General features: G+C 55.0%; 2 protein-coding genes across 6 annotated transcripts in view; one reads left to right on the forward strand and one right to left on the reverse strand.

The window, feature by feature from the left end:
• Fam167a (family with sequence similarity 167 member A) overlaps positions 1 to 7,200 on the reverse strand; it is a 29,062-nt gene extending 21,862 nt beyond the window's left edge. For 2 of the 5 annotated variants that reach the window (XM_070016792.1, XM_070016796.1), the window contains exons 1-2: positions 5,049 to 5,123; positions 1,175 to 1,261 (exon numbers count right to left, since the gene is read on the reverse strand). The gene's annotated coding sequence lies outside the window, so the exon portion shown is untranslated. Of the gene's footprint in view, positions 1 to 1,174; positions 1,262 to 2,601; positions 2,708 to 5,048; positions 5,124 to 6,219; positions 6,288 to 7,169 lie in introns of those variants that run through there. The other 3 variants (XM_070016795.1, XM_070016794.1, XM_070016793.1) reach the window with 3 other exon arrangements.
• A 2,617-nt stretch (positions 7,201 to 9,817) lies between these two features.
• Positions 9,818 to 21,388, forward strand: part of Blk (BLK proto-oncogene, Src family tyrosine kinase) — a 44,254-nt gene continuing 32,683 nt past the window's right edge. The window contains exon 1 of the mRNA XM_070016798.1: positions 9,818 to 10,296. The gene's annotated coding sequence lies outside the window, so the exon portion shown is untranslated. The remainder of the gene's footprint in view (positions 10,297 to 21,388) is intronic.

Genomic DNA, 21,388 nt, shown 5'->3' on the forward strand with positions numbered 1-21,388 from the left:
CTTGGCGGTGCCTCAGCACGGACCAGCTGGAGGTCCGAGGGGAGGGGGACGCAGCCCTGGGTCCCCCTGCAGAGCTGTTGACAGGAGCAGAGCTGCCCAGAGCCCGGCTCCTCCTCCTTGGAGTTGCCATGGTGACAGACCAAGGCAGGAGGGACCACGTTGCTCTGACTCGCTGCAGGTCATCTTTCCCCTCCCTGGGCCCATCTTTATTCTAGCTCCTGGCCACAGGCAAGGCTGGAAGAACTGGAGAGGGGGTGGAATGGGGAGAGGGCAGAGGGGGAAGCAGGGGAGACACCATGCGGCGGCTGGCCCCTGGCCCCAGCTGTGTGGAAGAGATGGTGAGGGTGGGGGTTGGTGTGTGTGTGTGTGTGTGAGCTCGCTCGCTCGCTCGCTCGCATGTGTGAGCTCCTTTCACCTTTGAAATGACCCTGAGGCCTCACCAGCCTTCCCTCTACTTCAGGGAGAGGAACCCATCCCGACAGGTGGGTCTTGTTCCCACGCGGGACCATGGAGGAGAAAGGCCCCCCTCAGATGACATCACTGTGGAGAAGCTGCAGGAACATGAACTTTATCTGCTTCACTGTTTTAAAGTTCCTTGTCCTATGAAACCCGGAGGAATCTGAGCGACAACATCTCCACATTCCCACCGCATGCTCAGTCCTTCTGGCTGGAGCTAAAGTGGCCACGGCGGGCCTCTCTGAGCGGGGCCTCCTCTGCGGGCAGGCACCCCACAGCAGGTGCTCCTGTGCTTGAGGAAGGCTCGCCGTGGCCACTACCCAACGGGAACTTGAGTGGGGAAGAGGATCACTTCATCCTCCACTTGCTCTGTGTGCCCTTAGGGTTGGCCTGGCTCCCAGACCGGTCCTAGGGCAGCCTCGATGCTAGGCCTAAGGCTGCCACCACGGGAGGACAGGCAGATGGCGTGAGCGCAGGGCAGGACACTGGATGGGGCCTGCGTCAGCAGCCTTGTCCTGACCTAAGGTCTGAGGAACACCAGCGTGGGGCAGGAATTCAGGATAAAGGAGTGGTCCCTTCTGCTGAGGGCTATGGACATACGCTTCCCCCCAGAGGCAGGGGGAGGGGAGGCGCTCGGAGCAAGCAGCCAGTGTGGTAAGCAGCACCCAGCACATCCTGGAGCTGCAGCCCCTGGGCAGAGGCAGCAGGGTCTGCTTACCTGAGTCTTCCTGGAAACCTCTGCCCGGTGAAGTTCAGTTTATAGCCTCCTGTGCCAGCGCTGGCTCCTCCACTTCCATCCACACACCTGGAATGAGAGAGCAGTCACAGACACTTTATAATCACACCATGTTCACATTTTCTCCTCTACTATGTGCCTGGGTTAGAGAGGCCTTCCCAAGAGATAAGACTGTGGAGAGACAGCAAATCAAGACTGGCGCATGGTGGTGCTGGCTGGGTTTGGACCTGAGTCTTCTCGCTTCCGTTGTGTGGGAAATAGGGGCGCCTGTCTTACTGGTTAGGACCTTTGCAAATACAAAGTGCTAGGCCAGTGCTGAATAATTGATGGGCTCTGCTCCCAGCTGCTTAGCACCGAGGCCCAGGCCCATCACAAGAAGCCTGGGAGGGTGGAAACCTCCCTTTTCTGTGAAAGAAGTTGTTGAGACAATTACCAAGAAAGAGTTGTGTTTCCCTGTGGCTCAGGGAGAGGCCCGGGGAGCAGCTAATTTACAGCCTCTTTGAAAGGAGAGGAGAAAGCTCAGGGCTGGAGGGGGTGGGGGCCGCTGAGGGCACACTGGGAGCTCCCCCAAGGCCTGGGAAAGCGCAGCTTTGCTGGCAGGTAGAGGAGTGCCTGAGAACTTGACAGGATCTCAGCTTCTGGGGTGGGAAGGAGCTGAGCAGGGGGAAATGCGCAGAGTAGCCCTCGTGTGTCAAAAGGGTTCACAAGGCAGGGATACCAGGGTAGGGCCCATCCCTCCCGAATGTCAAATGTGAGCACAGGATTGCTCTGATCATTGGTCACCATGGTAGTGGAGATTAGGACCCAGAAAGCAGGCCCAAAGGGGCCTTTAAAGCCATTTGTGGAGAACAAAGCAGAAGTTACCCCAGGCAATCTCTGTATTTCCCAGCTGATGACATTCGGGTGTCATTTCACAGCTCGGACATGGTGGACTACCAAAGTCTCCTGACTGGCAGATATCCCAGACCTAAACACACAGTCAGTCCCACTCAAATCCACGGGATAATTGGCTCCAACTTCTAGTAAGCAAAATCAACAAAAGTCCAGTTCCAGTGTGAATTCGTCTCTCGGCAAGTTCCAACGCCCAGCCATCTTTCAAGAATTCCCTAAGAGGTTTCTGATGTGCACAGGTGTTCATTTTGAGTCACATACTTCTAAACCAGGAGTAGGAACCCTGAGCCACCCCAGCTCCTCTCCTGACTCCCACTGGTGGCCTAGGTACCAACCAGGTGTTTGTTCCTCTTCTACCTTTGCGAGCAGATCAACGTCCCAGTGAAGGGAAGAGCCACTGCTGGGTCCAGCACGACCCCTGGAGAGCCCTGGGAATCCCAGCCTCTCCCATGGAGGCTTCCACAAGTAAAACCAATGTGGAGTACAAAGCAGCCTGATGTGGCAAGCAACTTCCTCACCAGCGCAGGCCTTGAGGATTCCTTCTGCCAACAGGCCCTGTCTCCGGTTACTTCAGCCTCTCCTGGGTGGAGGCCAAGTTGGTAGATAGGGAAGTGGAGAATGGTCACCTAGTGGTAATCTGTGTACGTAACTGGGAAGACAAGGGTAGAAGGCAGCGTGCATGGACTAGGGAAGTCTAGGGAAGAAGGGGTTTGAGTGAGGACCCTTGGCTGGTCAGCCTCCCCCCAAAATGGCTTTGCTGGCTCCACAGGGCCCCCAAGGAAGTCGAGACCTCAGACAGTGAGTACTTCCATAGAGCAGTCACTATGTGACTCCTTTCCTCCCTTCTCTGGGCCACCAGCAGCTCAGATTTCCTTTGAGAATGTCATTTCAGCAGCGGGGATCACCGGACTCCTCCACTCTCACCGGTGAGCGGCACCCAGCCATTTTAACCTCTTCGACCCAATAAATGGGAATAATAATGTCCCCTCTAAGGGCGATCCTGAAGTTACAGCGACTGAGGATGTGAAGAGTTCACGTGGTGACTCTCAGGGGAGGAGCGCCGTCACTTGGATCAGCTGGGGGCATGGCCTAAAGTGGCTTTGCGGCAGGAGTTCCCGTCCAGTGTTCACAGTCAGACTACAGGCACCACAGCGCCTGGCTCTCCCGGGTTTATCCCAGCAGGTCTGAGCCTGGCCAGGGGCAGGACTGAGACGTTTTGGGGGTGCCCACGGGCACTGCAGACAGTCTTGGGGTTGACTCCCCAGGACTGGGGGTGAGAGACAGCAGCCAGGACAGCCAACCTGGCGCCGACCCCCCTTCCAGACGCAGAGAACCACACAGCACAGGCCTGACACCCCACGGAGGCACACCACAGGTGCTGGAAAAGCAGAGCTTCCAGGGGCTGTGGTGGAGGGACATGGCAGCGATGGGCCAGGGGCCCTGCTTCCCGCCCGCCTGCTCCCCGACCCCGGCCCTTGGGGCTGGGGTCCCCCTGGTTCATCCCCAGCCCCACCGTGGGCTCAGGGCCCTGGGTCCCATCTGAGGTGCGGATGACATCCCTGGGCTGGGGCTCCCGTCTAGGAGGAGACACGGCGGGGGGCGTGGGGCCCCCAGCGAGCCAAGCCCACCCGCTAAGTCTAGAGGGGGCGCCCTCCTTCCAGGCTGCGCCATGTCCAGTGGCCTTTGCGGGCCGCGGGCAGCTGGAGCTGCAGGACAGAGGGCCTGGAGGAGGGGGAGCGGGTGAGCCCGGTGACCCGCCCGGTGACCCCCACATTGACCCCCGTCCTGGTGACCCCTGTCCCTGTGCACCTCATCCTAGTGCCCCCGCCCAGTGCCCCCCACCCCGGTGCCCCCCGCCCCGTGCCCCCCGCCAGGTGCCCCCCGCCCCGGTGCCCCCCGCCCCGTGCCCCCCGCCCCGGTGCCCCCCGCCCCGTGCCCCCCGCCCCGTGCCCCCCGCCCCGTGCCCCCCGCCCCGGTGCCCCCCGCCCCGGTGCCCCCGCCCGGTGCCCCCCGCCCCGTGCCCCCCGCCCCGTGCCCCCCGCCCCGTGCCCCCCGCCCCGTGCCCCCCGCCCCGGTGCCCCCCGCCCCGTGCCCCCCGCCCCGTGCCCCCCGCCCCGTGCCCCCCGCCCCGGTGCCCCCCTCCCCGTGCCCCCCGCCCCGTGCCCCCCGCCCCGTGCCCCCCGCCCCGGTGCCCCCCCGCCCCGTGCCCCCCGCCCCGGTGCCCCCGCCCCGTGCCCCCCGCCCCGTGCCCCCCACCCCGTGCCCCCCGCCCCGGTGCCTCCCGCCCCGTGCCCCCCGCCCCGTGCCCCCCGCCCCGTGCCCCCCAGCCCCGTGCCCCCTGCCCCGGTGCCTCCCGCCCCGGTGCCCCCCGGCCCAGTGCCCCCCAGCCCCGTGCCCCCAGCCCCGTGCCCCCCGCCCGGTGCCCCCCGCCCCGTGCCCCCCGCCCCGTGCCCCCCGCCCGGTGCCCCCCGCTCCGTGCCCCCCGCCCGGTGCCCCCCCCGCCCCGTGCCCCCCGCTCCGTGCCCCCCGCTCCGTGCCCCCCACCCCGGTGCCCCCCGCCCCGGTGCCCCCCGCCCCGTGCCCCCCACCCCGGTGCCCCCCGCCCCGTGCCCCCCGCCCCGTGCCCCCCGCCCGGTGCCCCCCGCCCCGTGCCCCCCAGCCCCGTGCCCCCTGCCCCGGTGCCTCCCGCCCCGGTGCCCCCCGGCCCAGTGCCCCCCAGCCCCGTGCCCCCCAGCCCCGTGTCCCCCAGCCCCGTGCCCCCCGCCCGGTGCCCCCCGCCCCGTGCCCCCCGCCCCGTGCCCCCCGCCCGGTGCCCCCCGCTCCGTGCCCCCCGCCCGGTGCCCCCCCCGCCCCGTGCCCCCCGCTCCGTGCCCCCCCGCCCGGTGCCCCCGCAGGGGCTGGGGACCCGCGCCGCGCCCCCTCCCCACCCCGCGGCCCGGCCGGGACGCCGCCCGCGCAAACGCACCTTGAGATCCGGAGGCCCCGGGAGGAGCGTGGCCGCCCCGCGCCGCCCCGCGCCCGCGCCCGCCGGCCCCGCCGGTTCCCGGCGCTATTCTGTTCCTGGTTGCGTCAGGGCGGTTGCCAGGCGACGCGGGCCGGTCCCCGCCGCCCCGCCGCCCGCCGCCCCGCCGGCCCCGCCGCCCATTCAAGCCCCGGCCCGCCCGCCGCCCCCGACGGCGCCCGCACGGTCCGACCGCGGCCGGCGCGGTCCTAGAGCCCCCCGACTTCCTCTGCGTTCACCCCGAGGCCGGGCCGGTTCCCGAGCATGGCGACGCCTTGGGGGCGGGGGGGGGGGCGGGGAGACCCCCGGCCTGCTCCCCAGCCACCCAGAGCGTGCACACACACACACACACACGTGTGTACCTATACACCAACACCGGTTCCCGAGCATGGCGACACGGTCAGGGGCCCGGGCCTGCTCCCCAGCTACCCGCAATCGTGCACACACACACACACACACGTGTGTACATATACACCAACACCCGCACTGAACCCTGGGCCTCCTGCTCTCGCTTGATTTTTCATCAAGGCCGGTGCTCTACCACTTGAGCCTCACATCCACTTCCGGCTTTTGGATTAAGTGGAGTTAAGAGTCTCACGGACTTTGCTGCCCCAGCTGGCTTCGAACTGAGGTCTCAGCTCTCAGCCTACTGAGTAGCCAGGACGACAGTTGTGCACCAGTGGTGCCGGCTGGGTGGGTGATCCCCGACCTCTCCTGCGGGGCTAGGAAGGCACTTTGGGGATGACTTTCAGCTCCAGCTCTGAAGGTGCACCCCCCCTCCCCAGGAGTCTGGGCTCTGGGTGTGCTGGGCCCGATGCCAGGTTTCAAGCGTGGACGGCTGTGTGTGTGCCGATCACAGAACAGCGAGTTTGTTGCATGCGTCCACGTCTAGCTTGTGGTCAGTTGGGGGTAGTGGGAGCTTCAGTGTGGGCTAACTCAGGGCAGGCGGCCCCAGGCCTGTCGTGTGAACCTGAGGTGGGGAGGGGGGCTCACAGCGTGGAAGAGGGGGATCCTGCAGTGGGGAGACAAGGCTGGTCCAGGGGCCAGCAGCTGCCGGGCTGGTCACCCATGTCACAAACCACTTGACTGCTTCCCTTTGGGATGTCATCTGACCTCCTCTCCCCACCCCGCTTACCCTTCAGCTAAGTGGGGAGTAGAGAAGGGAAAACTCTGCCCCCCCCACTTGCTGTGCTGGTACTGGGGTTTGAACTCAGGGTCTGGGAGCTGTCCCTTAGCCGTTTCTACCCAACGCTGGTGTTCTACCACTTGAGTCACAATCCCACTTCTGGCTGGTGTTCTGCCACTTGAGCCATAGCTCCATTTTTGTTTTTCAGTAGTAAATAGAGACTTTCCTGTCCGGGTTGACTTTGAACTGCAGTGCTCAGGTCTCAGCCTCCTGTGTGACCAGGATTACAGGAGCGTGCCATAAGCACCCCGCTTAACCTTTTAACATTTTGAGATTTGAACCCAGATTGCCCACCGATTTTTCACTAGAGATCCACTCGCCCATCCATTCAACAATTCCCCATTGGTTGGTATTTGCTATGTTCCAAATACCAGGTGAGGGTGGCGGCTCCCAGGGGAACGAGATAGAGCCCGTAGCCTCTGACATCCTAGCAGGGCATGCCAGGCAAGTGATGAACAGTGACTAGACTAGATGAAGTAAGAAGACTTTCCGTCTGGATCGGAAGTGATGGAGGAGGAGGAGCATGGCACTTTTGGGGCAAGGTGGGCAAGGGTGACCTCATTCATAAGAGCCAAGATTTGTACATGCTGAGAAGGAGCTGACCTGAAGGTGCCCTCAGGGGGAAGCAAGTGCAAAGGCCCTGAGCAAACACATTTGCTTCCCACAAGCAGAAGGCAGCCAGGGCGCCTTGCCCACCGCTGGCAGACTGTGAGCAGCGGGCAGAGCGCGCGACGTCAGGGCCACAGCAGGGCCCGTCCAGCCCACGTGAAGACTCGCCCTTCCACAGGAAAGCACACTTGGGAAGGGTTTTGGCCTCTCCAAATCCGTCTCTCCTGTTCCCATTGGGATGTTTAAGCCAAGCCCAGCAAGCCCGTACCCATGTCTCTCACTGTACTCACACTTGGTCTATTCCCATTGGCCCAGAGCACAATGACATTTCAGTTCGTCTTCTTGTCCATAAATTCCGGGGGAGGGTGACACCGCTCCCTGCTCCTGGGAGCAATTAGGACTTCAAGTCGTGGACCTGAGTCCACCGGCCTCTGCCATCTGCCCTGGGAGGGCGGGGGGTGGTATCGTGGGTTTGAGAGGAGTCAGGAAGCGATTGCCATTAGTCATGTGGAACAGTGATGACTCTGGCTGCCCTTATCTCTCAGAAAAGGTTGATTCAGCCAGAAGGGTGGATTTTCTGCCCCCAAGGGAACCCATGAGGTTAATTTAGGGCCAAGTCATTTCGTGTCACCCGGTGCTAGGCATTAGGGGGTGGGCGCACATAACTTGTTACTTGGAAGGGAATTCAGTGTTCACCATGGTCCTAGGGTAAAGGGGGCGACACGTGATCTGAGCCTAGATGCAGAGGGAGGGTGCTTGTTGAATGTGGGAGCTATGGGGAGGGGTTAGAAGGGCTTATGCCATTACTTATGCGGGGGGGGGGGTCTCTCAGTGTAGCACAGGGTGGATGGAGCTATGGTGTGTGGTGCAGTGCCAAGGCAGTCATAGTAGGAAGGCTCGTCACAGTTCTGGAGACACAGGGGTGCTGCTAAGACAGGAGGCCCCAAAATAGATTACCTGAGGCAAGAGGTTAATGATGCCCAGATTGCAGTGCTAACAGGGTGATGGAAGTGGCAATGGTGGTGGTGGTAGTGACGGTAGTAATGGTGGTGGTGGTGGTGCCAGTAGTGACGGCAGTAATGGTGGTGGTGGTGATTATGATCGTGCTGTCATGGTGCTGATATTGACGGTTGGTGTGGGACTGGCGGAAATGCTTTTGGCATTTCCCAGGTGAGGATGCCCGGGGGACGGCGGATGCTGTAGGTGACCAGCAGGGGGCGTGCAGTCAGGCAGACCCAGAGTCAGGTCTTGGCCTGCTGGGATTAGTACGTCCCTGGAGCAGTCCCTAAGTCTTCTGAGCTGTGATGACTTCATGGAGGAATGAAAATGATCTCACTAGTATTGAGTTGATGGATGGGCGAAGGGCCTGTCTGGATGCCGGCTGGAGGGAGCTCCGCTCTGGGCCAACTCCATGCCGTCCCTCTGAGTCCGGGCCTCAACTTTGCATTCTGGGTACAAGGACCCGGGACTTTCCTATCCCCAGGGCCACCCTGAGCCTGTGCAGCCTCCCTCCCGTGAGGTTCAGATGAAACGAGGACTGAGTGGCTGAGGAGAACTCTGCTAGCCCCATCCCCGGGGTGGGCGGGGCCTCTGAATCCCAGGAGTCAGAGGAGGTGACATCAGTGCTTGGCCCTTGCGGAGGCTATAAAAGTATATTTGGCAAGGCAGGAGGCAGGAGCACACCTTACCCCACCTGTATCGTTCCATTGACAGTGTTCAAATATTTAGACACATGGTATGCAGGCCTCCTTTTATGCATTTGCTTTGGTCTCTCAAATGTCAGGGGTGAGTGTGATTACAGGCAGGGCTGCCATTTGTTTAAGGAGCCCTGCCCCCAGGCCTGGGCTATGGCCATCTTTCTCCCTCATCTCCATTGGGTCCTGCTCACTTCTCCTGTGAACACTTGTAAGAATCATCACTGAGAAAGCGTTTCCAGGCCCAGCACCAGCACATCTGCTGAGCTGGAAGGAGGCTCCGGGGCTACAATGCACAAGAACGAAATCGGGGACGTCACCTCTCACCAAGCAGGTGCACAGTCCTGGAGGACAGAACCTTCTAGACATGCTCTGAAGCATCTCGCCCGAGGAGCCTGGATCCCCTGCATGACAGAAGAGTCCGGGTTCTAGTTTCAGCTCTGCTATTCATTAGACTTTTGCCGTGCCACTTCCTCCCGTTAGAGCCAGCGGGACTCCAGTCCCAGGATACTTAGCACCACCCAGAATGCATTGTGCTGGCAGTGGTGGGAGGCAGCACCAGACACTGCAACACAGTAGTTGTCTGGCAGATACTGCGAAGCTGGACCAGCCTGAGATCGAGGCCAGTTGAGTGGAGAGAAGCAGTTTGCCGGAGACCCACATGAGATCTGGCCTCCAGAGGCTCATGAAGTAGGTAAGAGAAAGACCCCCTGGATGGATAGAACCCACTGTCCTGAACCCACTTTAAAGTCAGGGTGGGTGACCCTGGACCTGCAGGCAGGGCGCAAACGTTAGGACTTGTGCTAGCACCTTGCCCTTGTGGAAGTTAACAGGCCAGGGATGCTCAGTGGCTTCTCCATCCAACAGCCTCAGCCAGGCTGCTGGGAGGCGGCCGAGGGGGCTGATCTTGTCTCCACCAACCATTCCCTGGAAACAGATCCATCCGAGGTGTGTCGGGGAGAAACTGTCCCACACCGGCATGAAACCAAACTTGATCATTCTTTCGCCAGGAAAACCTAGGCATAAGTGAAGACTTTAGAGGTGAGATGAAGACCAGGAGGAAAAAGATATGGAGTGTTTGGAAGGCATCCCACAGAAACACAGGAAGGAATCTGGGAGAAGAGTTTTGTGGGTCTTCCTGCTTCACCTCATTCTATTGTGAGGTAATAATGGGGCTGAGTAGAGTCGCCTCAGCACTGTGCTGAGATCAGCTCAAGCCCACGGCCTTATGTGAAGAGGAAGGGGACACATCCTGCCCAGCAGGGGTGGGGGAAGTGGGATGGGGACCTGTATTCTGATTCAGAGGCTCATGCCAGCCCTGGTCTGCTTATTGCTATTGGGCTATTTGCCTTGGGCAGATCCCTCAGTCTTTTGAGCCTCCGTTTCCCCGTCCACACATCAGAGCTAACACTATTTTCTAATAAGTGTTGTGAAGGTTAGCTTAATGCCCATAAAAATGCCAGAGTACTCTTTAGCCGGGCTCAGGCACACAATAAGCATGGCTACTTACCACATTCTGCATCCTGGTTCTAACTGGTCCTGCCGATGAGCCCCCTCTGCAAAGAGATGTGCCTTTAGCCTATTTTAGGCCAATGCCCAGCAAGGACAAATAGCACTCAACAGCGTTCCCACGCATCTCAGCGGCCTTGTTGGTCTTCTCCAAGCTCCAGGTTGCCCTGCTCGCAATCTTGACACCAGCAAAGCAAGCCTACGCGTGGAGCAGGTAAGATGCCCTGGTCCAGCCTCAGTGTTTGGGCACAGACTGCAGAGCACTTGTGGGTGGGGAACATAGCAGGCCCCTCCAATCGGGTCAGCTGCCATCCCACTGTTCAACAGCTAGGACCAGGACTTTGTTTCTGCCTCACTGACAGCTAGAATCTGGAAGGGAGAGAGAAACAGGCCTAGACACACAGAGAGAGGACTTGCTTGCGGCCCTGGCCCTGCAGAGAAACTGAGGAGCCAGAAAAGTTGCTCTACAAGGACCGGATGAACCCTCTCTGGTTAATGCTTCGTAATGTGATGGGCCTTCTTGAACATGGTTGGTTTGAATACCATGGCCAAGGAGAGGGCAGAGGAGGAGGAGGAAGAGGAAGAATAGGAGGTGGAAAAGGAGGAGGAGGAAGAGGAAGAGGAAAAGGAGAAGAGGATTCAGCAGAAGTGTCCACAATTCTCTCAATCCTTCCCAGCCTTGCGGGCTCTTGCAGCTGTCAGCTCTAATCATGTAGAAGCTGTTAGATTACAGAAGCTACGAGAAATCAGACCAGGCCGAACATCTTGGCAGAAGCCAAGCTTAAAATGCAAATAAGTTCCAACTTTTTTTTTTTTAGAGTGGGGGGACGTGGTTGTGGGGCTTAAACTCAGGGCTTGGGTGCTATTGCTGAGCTCTTTTTTGCTAAAGTCCAGCGCTCTACCACTTTGAGCCACAGCACAGTGGTTAATTGGAGAAGAGAGTCTCACGGCCTTCACTGCCTCCACTGGCTTGGAACCACAATCCTCAGACCTCAGCCTCCTGAGTAGCTAGGATTACAGGCGTGAGCCGCCAGTGCCTGGCAAGATTCAACATTTCAAATAGTGTAATCCTAAACTTTCCTCTACAAAAGATGTCTTGCCTTCATTGAAAAACCCCCACACAAACCCAGACGTACCCACTCAAACATACGCAGAGACAACTGCACGATCTGACTTCATAAGTTTGGTTAGACGATGTAGTGTGCTATCATTTTCCCACCCTCTGATGTTCCCCCCAATATACTGCTTCCCTCTCATGGACATTGGGGGCAGCATCTGTTCCCCATCTTGGATTGCTGCCCCTTGGAGACCCACTTCCCTACCACCCAGGGCAAGCTGCTGCTCTGATAATCATCCCTGAGGTCACTCGTCTCTGAGTTCACTGGTCTGTCTCCGTCTCACCTTGGCAGTAGACCTGTAAGGTCAGGGATGGAATTGCATGCATTTTCTATTCTGGCAGTGTTCCTAGTGACTAGCCCAGGGCTGGACACAGTGGCCCTATCAATGGTATTCTGTAAGTGAATGGCCATGCATTCTTATGATCCCTTCTGCATAGTCTCCTGCGGAAGGAGGAATGGCAGGGAGATGCTGAAATGTTCCCCATGGGGTGGGTGATGACGGAGCCAGGCCTTTACTCTTAGGAACGAAGCAGTCAGATAAAACAACATAGGAGAGACAGTAAGAGACTGCATGGGGCTCCTACTGGCCCCCTTTGCCCTCCCTTGGCCTTACGAGGTCCGTGATCTCTGATCTTTTGGGGTGGGTACTGAGGCTTGGTCTCAAGGCCTCACGCTTGCTAGGCAAGTGCTCTACCACTTGAGCCATGCCTCCAGTCCTGCTTCCAGTATGTTTCAGATAGGGTCTCAGGCTTTTGCCAAGTCTGGTCTCAGACTATGATCCTCCTGTCTCTACATCCCAAGTAGCTAGGCTCAGAGGCGTGAGTCACCATTCCTAGCAGTCTTTCCTTTTGTTTAATTTTCAAAAATTATCTTTAAAAGTCATACAAAAGTATTTTGCTTCAACATAGCGGTCCGTGAGTATACTGCATCTTGATTGCCATCCCTTCTGTCCCCCCCTCCCCCATCCAAGGAGCTAAAAGTGGCTATGAAGCACTCCTCTTCCTCCTGCAAAACCTCAGCAAGGGGTCAGCTTTGTAACAATCCTCCCACCAAGGGAGAGGGTAAGGCAGACGAAAGGTTTCTTTAGACGCACATGGCAAGCAACCCTAGGTGGCCTCGAAACTGGCCAATATGAGTTCCTTCCTGAGCTCATCTTCCCATGCACCACCCTGAGCTCTTGGGCTCTAAGCGCAGGTGTGAGGCAAATGAGTGGCTTTGACTCAGTAGTTAATGACTTGGAAAGACCCTGTGACTCCCTGCCCCCCCAACCCCATGTTCTCTCAAGGAAGAGGCTACAGAAGTAAGGTGTTTGCATCCAGGTTCTGGGCATGCAAGGGGGCTGGGACAGGCAGAGGAAGGGAACAAGGAGAGGATTTCCTGGCCTTGACATCATCCCTCTGTGGGTCTCTACCTTCACCTGTACAAGTAGGAGAAGATTTAGGTAGCTATTGACTCTGGAAGCCACTGACTAGCCCCCTCAAGAGGTAGAGCATACCTATAATCCCAGCTACAAGGGAGGCAAAGGTTAGAGGAGGACTGTGGTTCAAGGTAGCCAAGGCAAAAAGTTCCCGAAGCCCTGTCTCAATCAACAGTCAGGTGTGGCGGCACACACCTGTCCTTTCAGCAGTAGGGAAGTGCAGACAGGAGGATTGCAGTCCAGGTCTGCCTCGGCATATCTATGAGAGCGTCTTTGAAAATAACCAAAGCAAAATAGTCTGAGGGTGCGGCTCAGCAGTACAGCACCTGTCAGACAGGTGTAAGGTCCTGGCTTCAAACCCTAGTACCACAAAAAACATTTTTTTAAGGAGGCGAGACATGGAGTTCGAAGGCCTTGCTAGCGTGTTCACTTTGGGAAGACAGATCCTTTACTCTGATGGATCTCAGCATAGAGGATGTGGGAAAGACCTGTAGCTGCCCTCTGCCCCATCCCAGAAGACAGCAGCTGCTGTGATTGACACACCAGTGGTACCAGCTAATTAGCAGGTGTAGACCTTTATACTTTTCTTTTTTTTTTTTTTTTGGGTCCGGTCGTGGGGATTGAACTCTGAGCCTGGGCGCTGTCCCTTAGCTCTTCAGCTCAAGGCTAGCGCTCTACCACTTGAGCCACAGTGCCACTTCCGGCTTTTTTCTTTTTGCTTATGTGGTGCTGAGGAATCAAACCCAGGGCCTTGAGCATGCAAGGCAAGTGCTCTACCACTGAGCCATCTTCCCAGCCCCCTTTATACTTTTCTAAGCATGCCTTTAGCTTTCTTTTTAGTTGGAGGCTTCAGGTTTTCCCTCAGGGTCTGTCTCTTTTTAGATGTAGAAAATTTAAAAAGAAAAATTGAAGTGACTTCCCACACCCCAAAAGAAAATAATACCACAAACTGTTACTAAAATGTTGGCACATTTTCTTCTATGCTTTTCCATATTGTGTATGTGCATATATATATATATATATATATATATATATAATTTTATTTATTTTTTGTCAGTTGTGGGACTTGAACTGTGGGCCTGGGCACTGTCCCTCAGCTCTTCAGCTCAAGGTGAGCACTCTACCATTTGAGCTACAGCACCATGTCTTTTTTTCTGGTGGTTTATCGGAGATAAGAGTCTCATGGACTTTCCTGCCCAGACTGGCTTTGAACCTCGATCCTCAGATCTCAGCCTCCTGAGTACCTAGGATTACGGCATGAGCCACTGGCACCTGGCTTGTCTATTTTGTTTTTTGAAGTATGCCACTTGTTGGTGAATAGATTCTCCTTTCACGACATTAGAACATTCTAGGTAAGGCTAAGCCCTTAAAACTTGCTGGACATTGTAGGGCAGTGAGTGGACTATACAGTGATCATAGCTCAAGAGAACCGGCCTTCCTCTAGTGGCTGGTTTGCGTTTATGTTCTGGATCCAGGATTCCTTGCTCTGGTGTGTGTGCTCCACCATGGATTCTAGAAAACCCAGAGCCAGCAGCATGGCTCCTTGGGAAATGGAGCCTTCCAGAGGCCCTGGTCTCCTGGCTTCATTCCTCACCACTTCTTGCTTTTCTACTCTTACTTCTCTCTTTGGTGTGTTCTTCCTAGCCCAGCCTCTCTTACACTGTTTTATTTCAGTGTCGTGGAAGGCATCTGTTTGGAACCGAGGTGGCAAAGTGATTGTGATGCGAGGTGGGGGTGAAACACTTGGTGATGGTGGAGCATCTGGGGTCTCATCAGTGAGTTGGGGTGCTGTGGTCTCCTGGACCCCCCAGACTTCCTGTCCTAACTGGAGCGTCTGTCTCCTCTCTGAAGAGAACCCCCGATGCCAATTCACGGAGGCACGGTGCCTGATGGTCTCAGTCCCAACGCTGGCGATTCTCTTGTGCTCCTGGGCTTGGAGAAGTGCGTCTCGCAGTGATCCTGACTCCACACCGGCACCTCCTGCTACCTGGAGGAGGCCAAGAGGCCTTCGAGGGCCTGGCCTGACTTAGCCTCTGCTCACCGGGGCAGGCCCCATGGCTCCAGAAGCATCTGAGGGTCTCGGAAGGGCTTGCAGCGGCTGAACTGTAGATGGTTTTTGACCTTTCTTTAAATTACTGAGAAAGTTTGGTTTGTGGCAGCTCAGCCTCTAGGATTGGAAGTTCTCAGCTCAGTTGCTCCCAAACTAGTCATTAGTGGGACTGTGGAATGGAGGTCTGGGAAGGGTTTGCTAAGAGGCAAATGTTGGAGGGAAGAGAGGATTGGATTACAGGCCAGGAGGCCTGGGATTTGGTCCTGTGTCACTGCCCGGTGACGGAGACCCTCAACAAAACTCTTCGCTTTCTTACCCCTGGCAAGTGTGGTGCTATGCTCTGGATCTCTGGGTTCCTTCAGGCACCTCAAAAGGACCATGCAAGGCTGCTAGGGATACACTCACAGTCAAGGCCACTCCTCTCATGGGCTTACTTGTGCTCTGGGGAGTGAAGAAACAGAGTCATGATCAATTAAGCCAGTGAACAAGGCTGCTTAGACGCTGATGTGAAAACAAAACGGGCTCGGGGGAATGTTTGGGGAGAAGGCAGCTGTCCAGGCCTCCGACGCCCTGACCTGAGGGTCAGTAATGGGTGTGTGTGTGAGTGTGCAGACCCCTGGGAGTCAGGAGGATTCCCGTTTGGATTGATGTCCTTCACAAAATAGCCCTTCCTGAACAGAGGTGACGGAGCCGGGACTCGAGCCCTATGCACTGGAGGCTTCCCGTGTGCATAGAAAGGAGGTTGCCAGCCCCCTTGCTAGATGCAGCCTGGTAAGAGTTCTTCCTAGCCACCCAGGAGGCTGAGATTTAAGGATTGCAGTTCAAAGCCAGCCCGGGCAGGAAGGTTCATGAGACTCATCTCCCATAAACTACTTTTTTTTTTCTTTTCCTGGTCATGGGGCCTGAACTCTGGGCCTGGGCGCTGTTCCTGAGCTCTTCAGCTCAAGGCTAGTGCTCTACCACTTGAGCCACAGCGCCACTTCTGGCTTTTTCTGTTTATATGGTGCTGAGGGATCAAACCTAGGGCCTCATGAATGCAAGGCAAGCACTCTACCACTGAGCCACCTTCCCAGCCCCCCTTAAACTACTTAAAAATAAAAAAGACCAGAAGGGAAACTATGGCTCAAGTGGAAGAACACTAGCTTCAAGCAAAAGAAGTTCAGGGACAGTGCCCAGGCCCTGAGTTCAAACCCCAGGACCAGCACCAAAAACAAAACAACAAACCCAGTTCTTCCACAGAGCATGCAACACAGAGCAGATCCCTGTGGAGCCACCTCCTGCGCTCCTGCGTGGCCGGCGACATGATAGGATAATATGGCCTCGTGGCTTTTGAATCTGTTCTCTACTCAGGATGAGTGGAGAGAGTGGGCTCTGTGACCACGCCAGGCTTCTAGGCAAACGTTCCATTTTCCCTAGTAACAGCCCTACTATGGAGGTACCTGACCCATTTTGAAACAGGGAAAGCAACAGTTCAGATCACTTAAGTAACTCCACCAGCATGTGACAGGACCGACATAAAATTGTTCGGTACACGGAGGCACGCTCTTTCTGGTTGGCACAGGGAACTTCAGGTAGTGCGGAGAGAACGCACCTGAGGCGTCTGGGTTTCATCTGTGAGGCAGAGCACGCCATAGAAGCAGAAGGAGTTAGGGGAGCGTTCCTGAGCACACCGAGGGACCCGAGTGCGATCCTGTTCCTTCTCTGGGCCTCAGTGTCTTCAGCCACAGAAGAAAGAGGAAGCTGGAATCGATGACAGCTGAGAAATCCAAAGGCCTCATCAACCTGGACCACTGGCAGGGGGGAAGATTGGCCTCCGCCTCTGTCATTTCTTGTCTCACGTGTGATAGAAAATGGAACAAAAATGATTATACCTTTTCTGGACCCAACTGCAGCCGACAAAGCAGGAAAAAAGTAGGCGAAAGGTCACTAAAAGCCAGCCATGTGGCGAGGCCAAGGGCTCAGGTGGCAGGGTGGACAGAGCCCTGGGTCTCTGAGTAAGAGAGCCAAGGAACGTCATTCTGAGGACTTTTCAGAGTGGAACAGGAATCTGGACTTACATAGAAACCCTGGCTTTTGATTACCACCCACCAATCCCAAACCTAAAACAAATGGGGTGAGGACTGAGGAACATAGGAAAGACAAGTCCATCTAGGAGCTAACCATACCCTGGGCAGGGCAGGGCAGGGTGAGGTGGTCTGGAGGCCAGGCCAAGAGGAGGTACAGTGGTGGTCACAAGGCTGAACTCCTTAGACACCATGAAGTCATCACGGTCTCTGGCTGTCCCAGTGTGGACACACTGGTCAGTACCGGTCAGCACCGGTCAGCACCGCCTGCTTTTCCCGGAAGGTCCAGCTCTCCCTCACTGTCTCTCCTTTCCTGTGTCCAGCCAACATGATCACGGCGGTGAAGGTGAATGTCTACTGATGTGTGTATGTCAGAAACTGTTCTAAAAATTGAGTCTTCATAAATCCTAGGGGCGAAATAGTAGCATCATTTCCATTTCAGGGCAAAGAAATGTACCCCAGCTAGGCTAGGAAAGTCCAAAGAATTAGCCACTAAGCGATTTGTGGGACATATAAGGACTCAAATGTAAGGACTCGTAATATTGGAGTATGTGCCATAGATTGAAAAGAGAACCTCCTGAGTACATGTTAAGGACCAGATACTTTACAGACCTGCTGTCACAAAGAGACAGGGACGTAGGCTCAGGCAGTGCACCTGAAATCTCACAGTGGCTACGTTGATCATCCTGGGATTTCAGCTTCACAGCATGTATTGGAGAGCCCTGAGCGCCTCTTGCTAGATCTGCCTTTTCCCTGCACACTATCAACTCCCTTCCAGTAATTCCATGCCAGTACTTTTTCTTGCTCCAGGGGGTTTGAGGCCCACAAATAGTGAAAATCAACTTAGTTGATCAAACTAACATTTAAAAATGAAATAGAGATGGAATGACGTCAGTCAGATGGAAGATTAGGAGTTCCCACCCCTCGTTTACCCACAAAGCAATGATTTAACCAGTACCCACGGATGAAAATAGCTCTGGGTGAGTTCGGGGGTACAATTAGGAAACTTTATACTTCAGTGGAGAACATAAACTGAGGACAGACACACAGAAAAGTGTAGGAAGTAATTTGCGTGCATCACCCCGAAGCCCAGCCGACATAACTCAGTACCAAGAGGTTTCACCACAGCCGTGCCTTCCTACCGCCAGTGAGAAGAGCAGGAGGAACCTCCCACTCCACCAAAGACTCCAGCAGCAATTACGGTTACCAGGGTACCGAGAATGTCCACCTCTGAAGAATACGGATTCTTGACCAGTGCAGCTGGTAGAGCTTACTAGACCAGAACTGCTGCTGTGCCCTCCGGTGTCTTTTCGGTGCTCTACTCGCCTCCACATATGCATTCATGCTCACATCTGGGCTTAGACTCACCACCATGCGTGTGCTCATGCGGACATCCCAGCTCCAGGGCTCTGTGCTGCGTGGACCTGGCTAATGTCCCTATCACTAGCAGTGCTCACCTACCACCCATGGCATTGCCACCGCCTCCACAGCAGCTACCCCTCTTGTCCTGTGACCTGTGTCCCAGCGCATGACTTGGCCTGACACCTCCACATCCCACCAAGACAGTGTCCTCACTCATAAGTGGAGATCTCTCCCCGCCATGGCAGCCCATGATGCCATGAAGAGGGAACTGCATCTTCAAGTGTGCAGATGCAATAAAGGACAAGGAACACACAATAGCAGGGAAGCATGCTACCTCCTAAAGCCACAAACTTCCAAACACAACCTGAAATGAATACAACGCCACAATTGCCTGTCAAATAATCGTTCCTTTAAGAAGCCTATCAAAAACCAGACAAGTCAATTACATCTATAAAACAGTGCTTAAAATGAGAAGTTGAACAAGAAATAACCAAAAAAGAATTCTGGAATTGAAGAATACAAAGAAAGAAGTGAACAGTTTCAATATGTACTATCCACAGGAGACTTAATCAAGCAGAAGAAAGAATTGTCTGTCAGAAGAGGAGAAAATTGTGCAATTTATGGACCATCATCAATTGAACCAATATATACATTATCAGAATCCCAGAAAGAGAAGAAAAAGCAATGTGTCCAGACAGTTTATTTACAGAAATAACAACCAAAAACCTTATAAAACGGAGGGGAAAGATGGATGTCCAGAAAGATATAGCATGAACCCAAAGATGACATGGGCGTATGCCTTTATCTCTTTCTTCTCCTTCCAGAGCGCTTTGAATGATCTACACAGGCTGGCTGTCTCTGAGACTCTGCTTATGTTCTTAGCTCCTGTTGCTCTGTGCTTTAGACTTTATAAACCTTGTTACTCTGTCTTCAAATTCATAGCTTCTGTCTTCTGCTACCTCATGTGCTGTTGAGTCTACCACATGACTTTTCAACTTTTGCCATTTTCTGGTCTAGAAATGTACATGAAAAATCATTTTCATTTCTCCCTTAGATTTCTCATTTGTTGACTCTCCTTAACCCACATTTAGTTCTTCAGCGCGGTTTCCTTTGATTCCTTGGACAGACCGGTAGCTGTGGCCTGAAGTCCTGTCAGAATCCGTTGTCTGCTTGGTTTTGTCTTTCTGGTCACTCCTGTTTTTTCCATGTCTAGTAACTTCCAGCTGAAAACTGGACATCATAGGAAATTGGTTTTGTTTTCTGGAAAGTTAGTGGTTTATTTGTTGAAGCAACTTAGTTAAATTTCAGAGTTCATTACCTTGATGGTATGGAGCTGGCTAATATCACATTCTAATTTTTTTTTTTTTTTTTGCTGGTCCTGGAGCTTGAACTCAGGGCCTGAGTGCTGTCCCTGAGCCTCTTTGTGCTCAAGGCTAGCACTCTATCACTTGAGCCACAGCTCCATTTCTGTCTTCTTTCTGTGTAGTTTATTGTAGATAAGAGTCTCATGGACTTTCCTGCCTGGTCTGGTTCAAACCATGATCCTCGGATCTCAGACTCGTGAGTAGCTAAGATTACAGATCTGAGTCGTTGGCACCTGGCTTCACATGTATTTTCTTTGTTTTTTTGGTCTAGTTCCCTGAGGGTGTATAATAATGATCAGGTCAGTATTTGGGCAGAGATTCTGCTCAGATCTCTTGAACAAGGAAGCCTTCCACCCCCCACTTGCCAAGCTGTGTGTAGTTGGAGAAACACAAGCCAGTCCACAGCCAGTCCCTGACTCCCCTGCCCTCGATGCCGGGCGTCCTCTCTCGGGTCTCTGCCACCCGTCCTGGCACCCCTGTGTGAGCAGTCAGGTAGGAAGGGGCTGACTGCTCTCTGCTTCTTTCCTACACCTAGGCTCACCCCATTCTATTTCTGGCTGGTCTTCTGTCCACCCTGAGCCGAGGCTACCACCTCAGCCAGCAAAGCTGCTAGTCCCCTTCTTGTCTAGAATTCTTACACTCTGAGCCTATGCAGGGTTCCACCATCTCATTCCAGACGGAATGCTGCTGATACAGCTGCTGGTCCGCACTGACCCACCACTCACACTCCCAATCCTGTCTCTCCTCATCCAAAATGAGGTGGGTGCCGTCGAGGTGGGGCACTAGGCAAGAAGACTCAGGGCCGTTCGGGTCCACTAGCAATTCCTCAAGATGAGGCTCTTCTCACTCAATTTGTTGTCAGCCATTGGCCATTTGCTGGTGCCTACAATGATGGTTCCGTTTCATTTTACAATGTTATCCGTCTTTGCTCTGGCCAGCTTCGCACACTATCATCTTGGAAAGGAAACTGCACACGGCTTTTGATGGTAACCAGAGAAGAACTGGCATGAGGAGGCTGCTGTAGACTGGGAGAAGGGGAGCTCTGAATTTGCATGAGTTGCCTCAGATGTACAAAAACAAGTTGGGCGCTAATGAGGTGGAACGCTGAAGTAGGAGTCTCAGAGCCGGCGTCTGGTCTCCTTCTGCTGCGAGGACATGTCTAAGGGTCTCTGTCTAATGGATGACACCCATCACCTTAGCCACACACCTGTCTTGGGTCTTTTGATCCTTTCCCACCACCTTGTTCGTGGACCCTGTGACCCTGTGGGGGAGAGATGGGCTGAAACTTTCACTTCTGCTCACACATCTGGAGCCTAACAGCAATGTCATTTCCTCGTTCTATTCTGAGTGGCTGCTAGAATCCGTGTGTGTGTGTGTGTGTGTGTGTGTGTGTGTGTGTGTGTGTGTGTTTGTGGCCCAGCATCTGTGTAGGGAGGGTAACAGAAAGGTGAATTTCTCCCTCTCAGGCTCTACACAGGCCAGCATAGCTCTGCAAGCTCTCTCACCCCTCTAGCCTCAAGTAGGTAGACCAGTGGTAGTGGAAACTGGATTTCTCCTTAAGAAGCTGGGTTTCTAGCTCTTCCTTATACCCTCTATAGCCTCAGATCCAAGGACATAAACATCATCTAACATTATACACTCAGGCTCCACAGAGAAAACATCAGAGGCACTTGAGGCAGTATCTCAGGATTCCCTGGAAATCAGTAAATTATTCAACCCAGGGGTGATGCGTGGAGAGGCAGTTTGGAGAATTCCTAGTCACAGCTCCTGTTCAAAGCCGCGTCCTGGCAACTCCACAGAAGGTCCTGTGCCCATTTATACCTGTGTCTCCAGCTCTGCGGCGCCTTCTGCAGAGTAGATGCTCAGAAGTTTATTGTGTTCATTAAATCAAACAAAAAGCCAGAGTAATCTCATCTCAAGTCAGTAACGTTT

The sequence above is a fragment of the Dipodomys merriami genome, unplaced genomic scaffold (assembly GCF_024711535.1).
Source record: "Dipodomys merriami isolate MVZ:Mamm:240054 unplaced genomic scaffold, mDipMer1.0.p SCAF_12, whole genome shotgun sequence".
Classification (NCBI taxonomy): Eukaryota; Metazoa; Chordata; class Mammalia; order Rodentia; family Heteromyidae; genus Dipodomys; species Dipodomys merriami.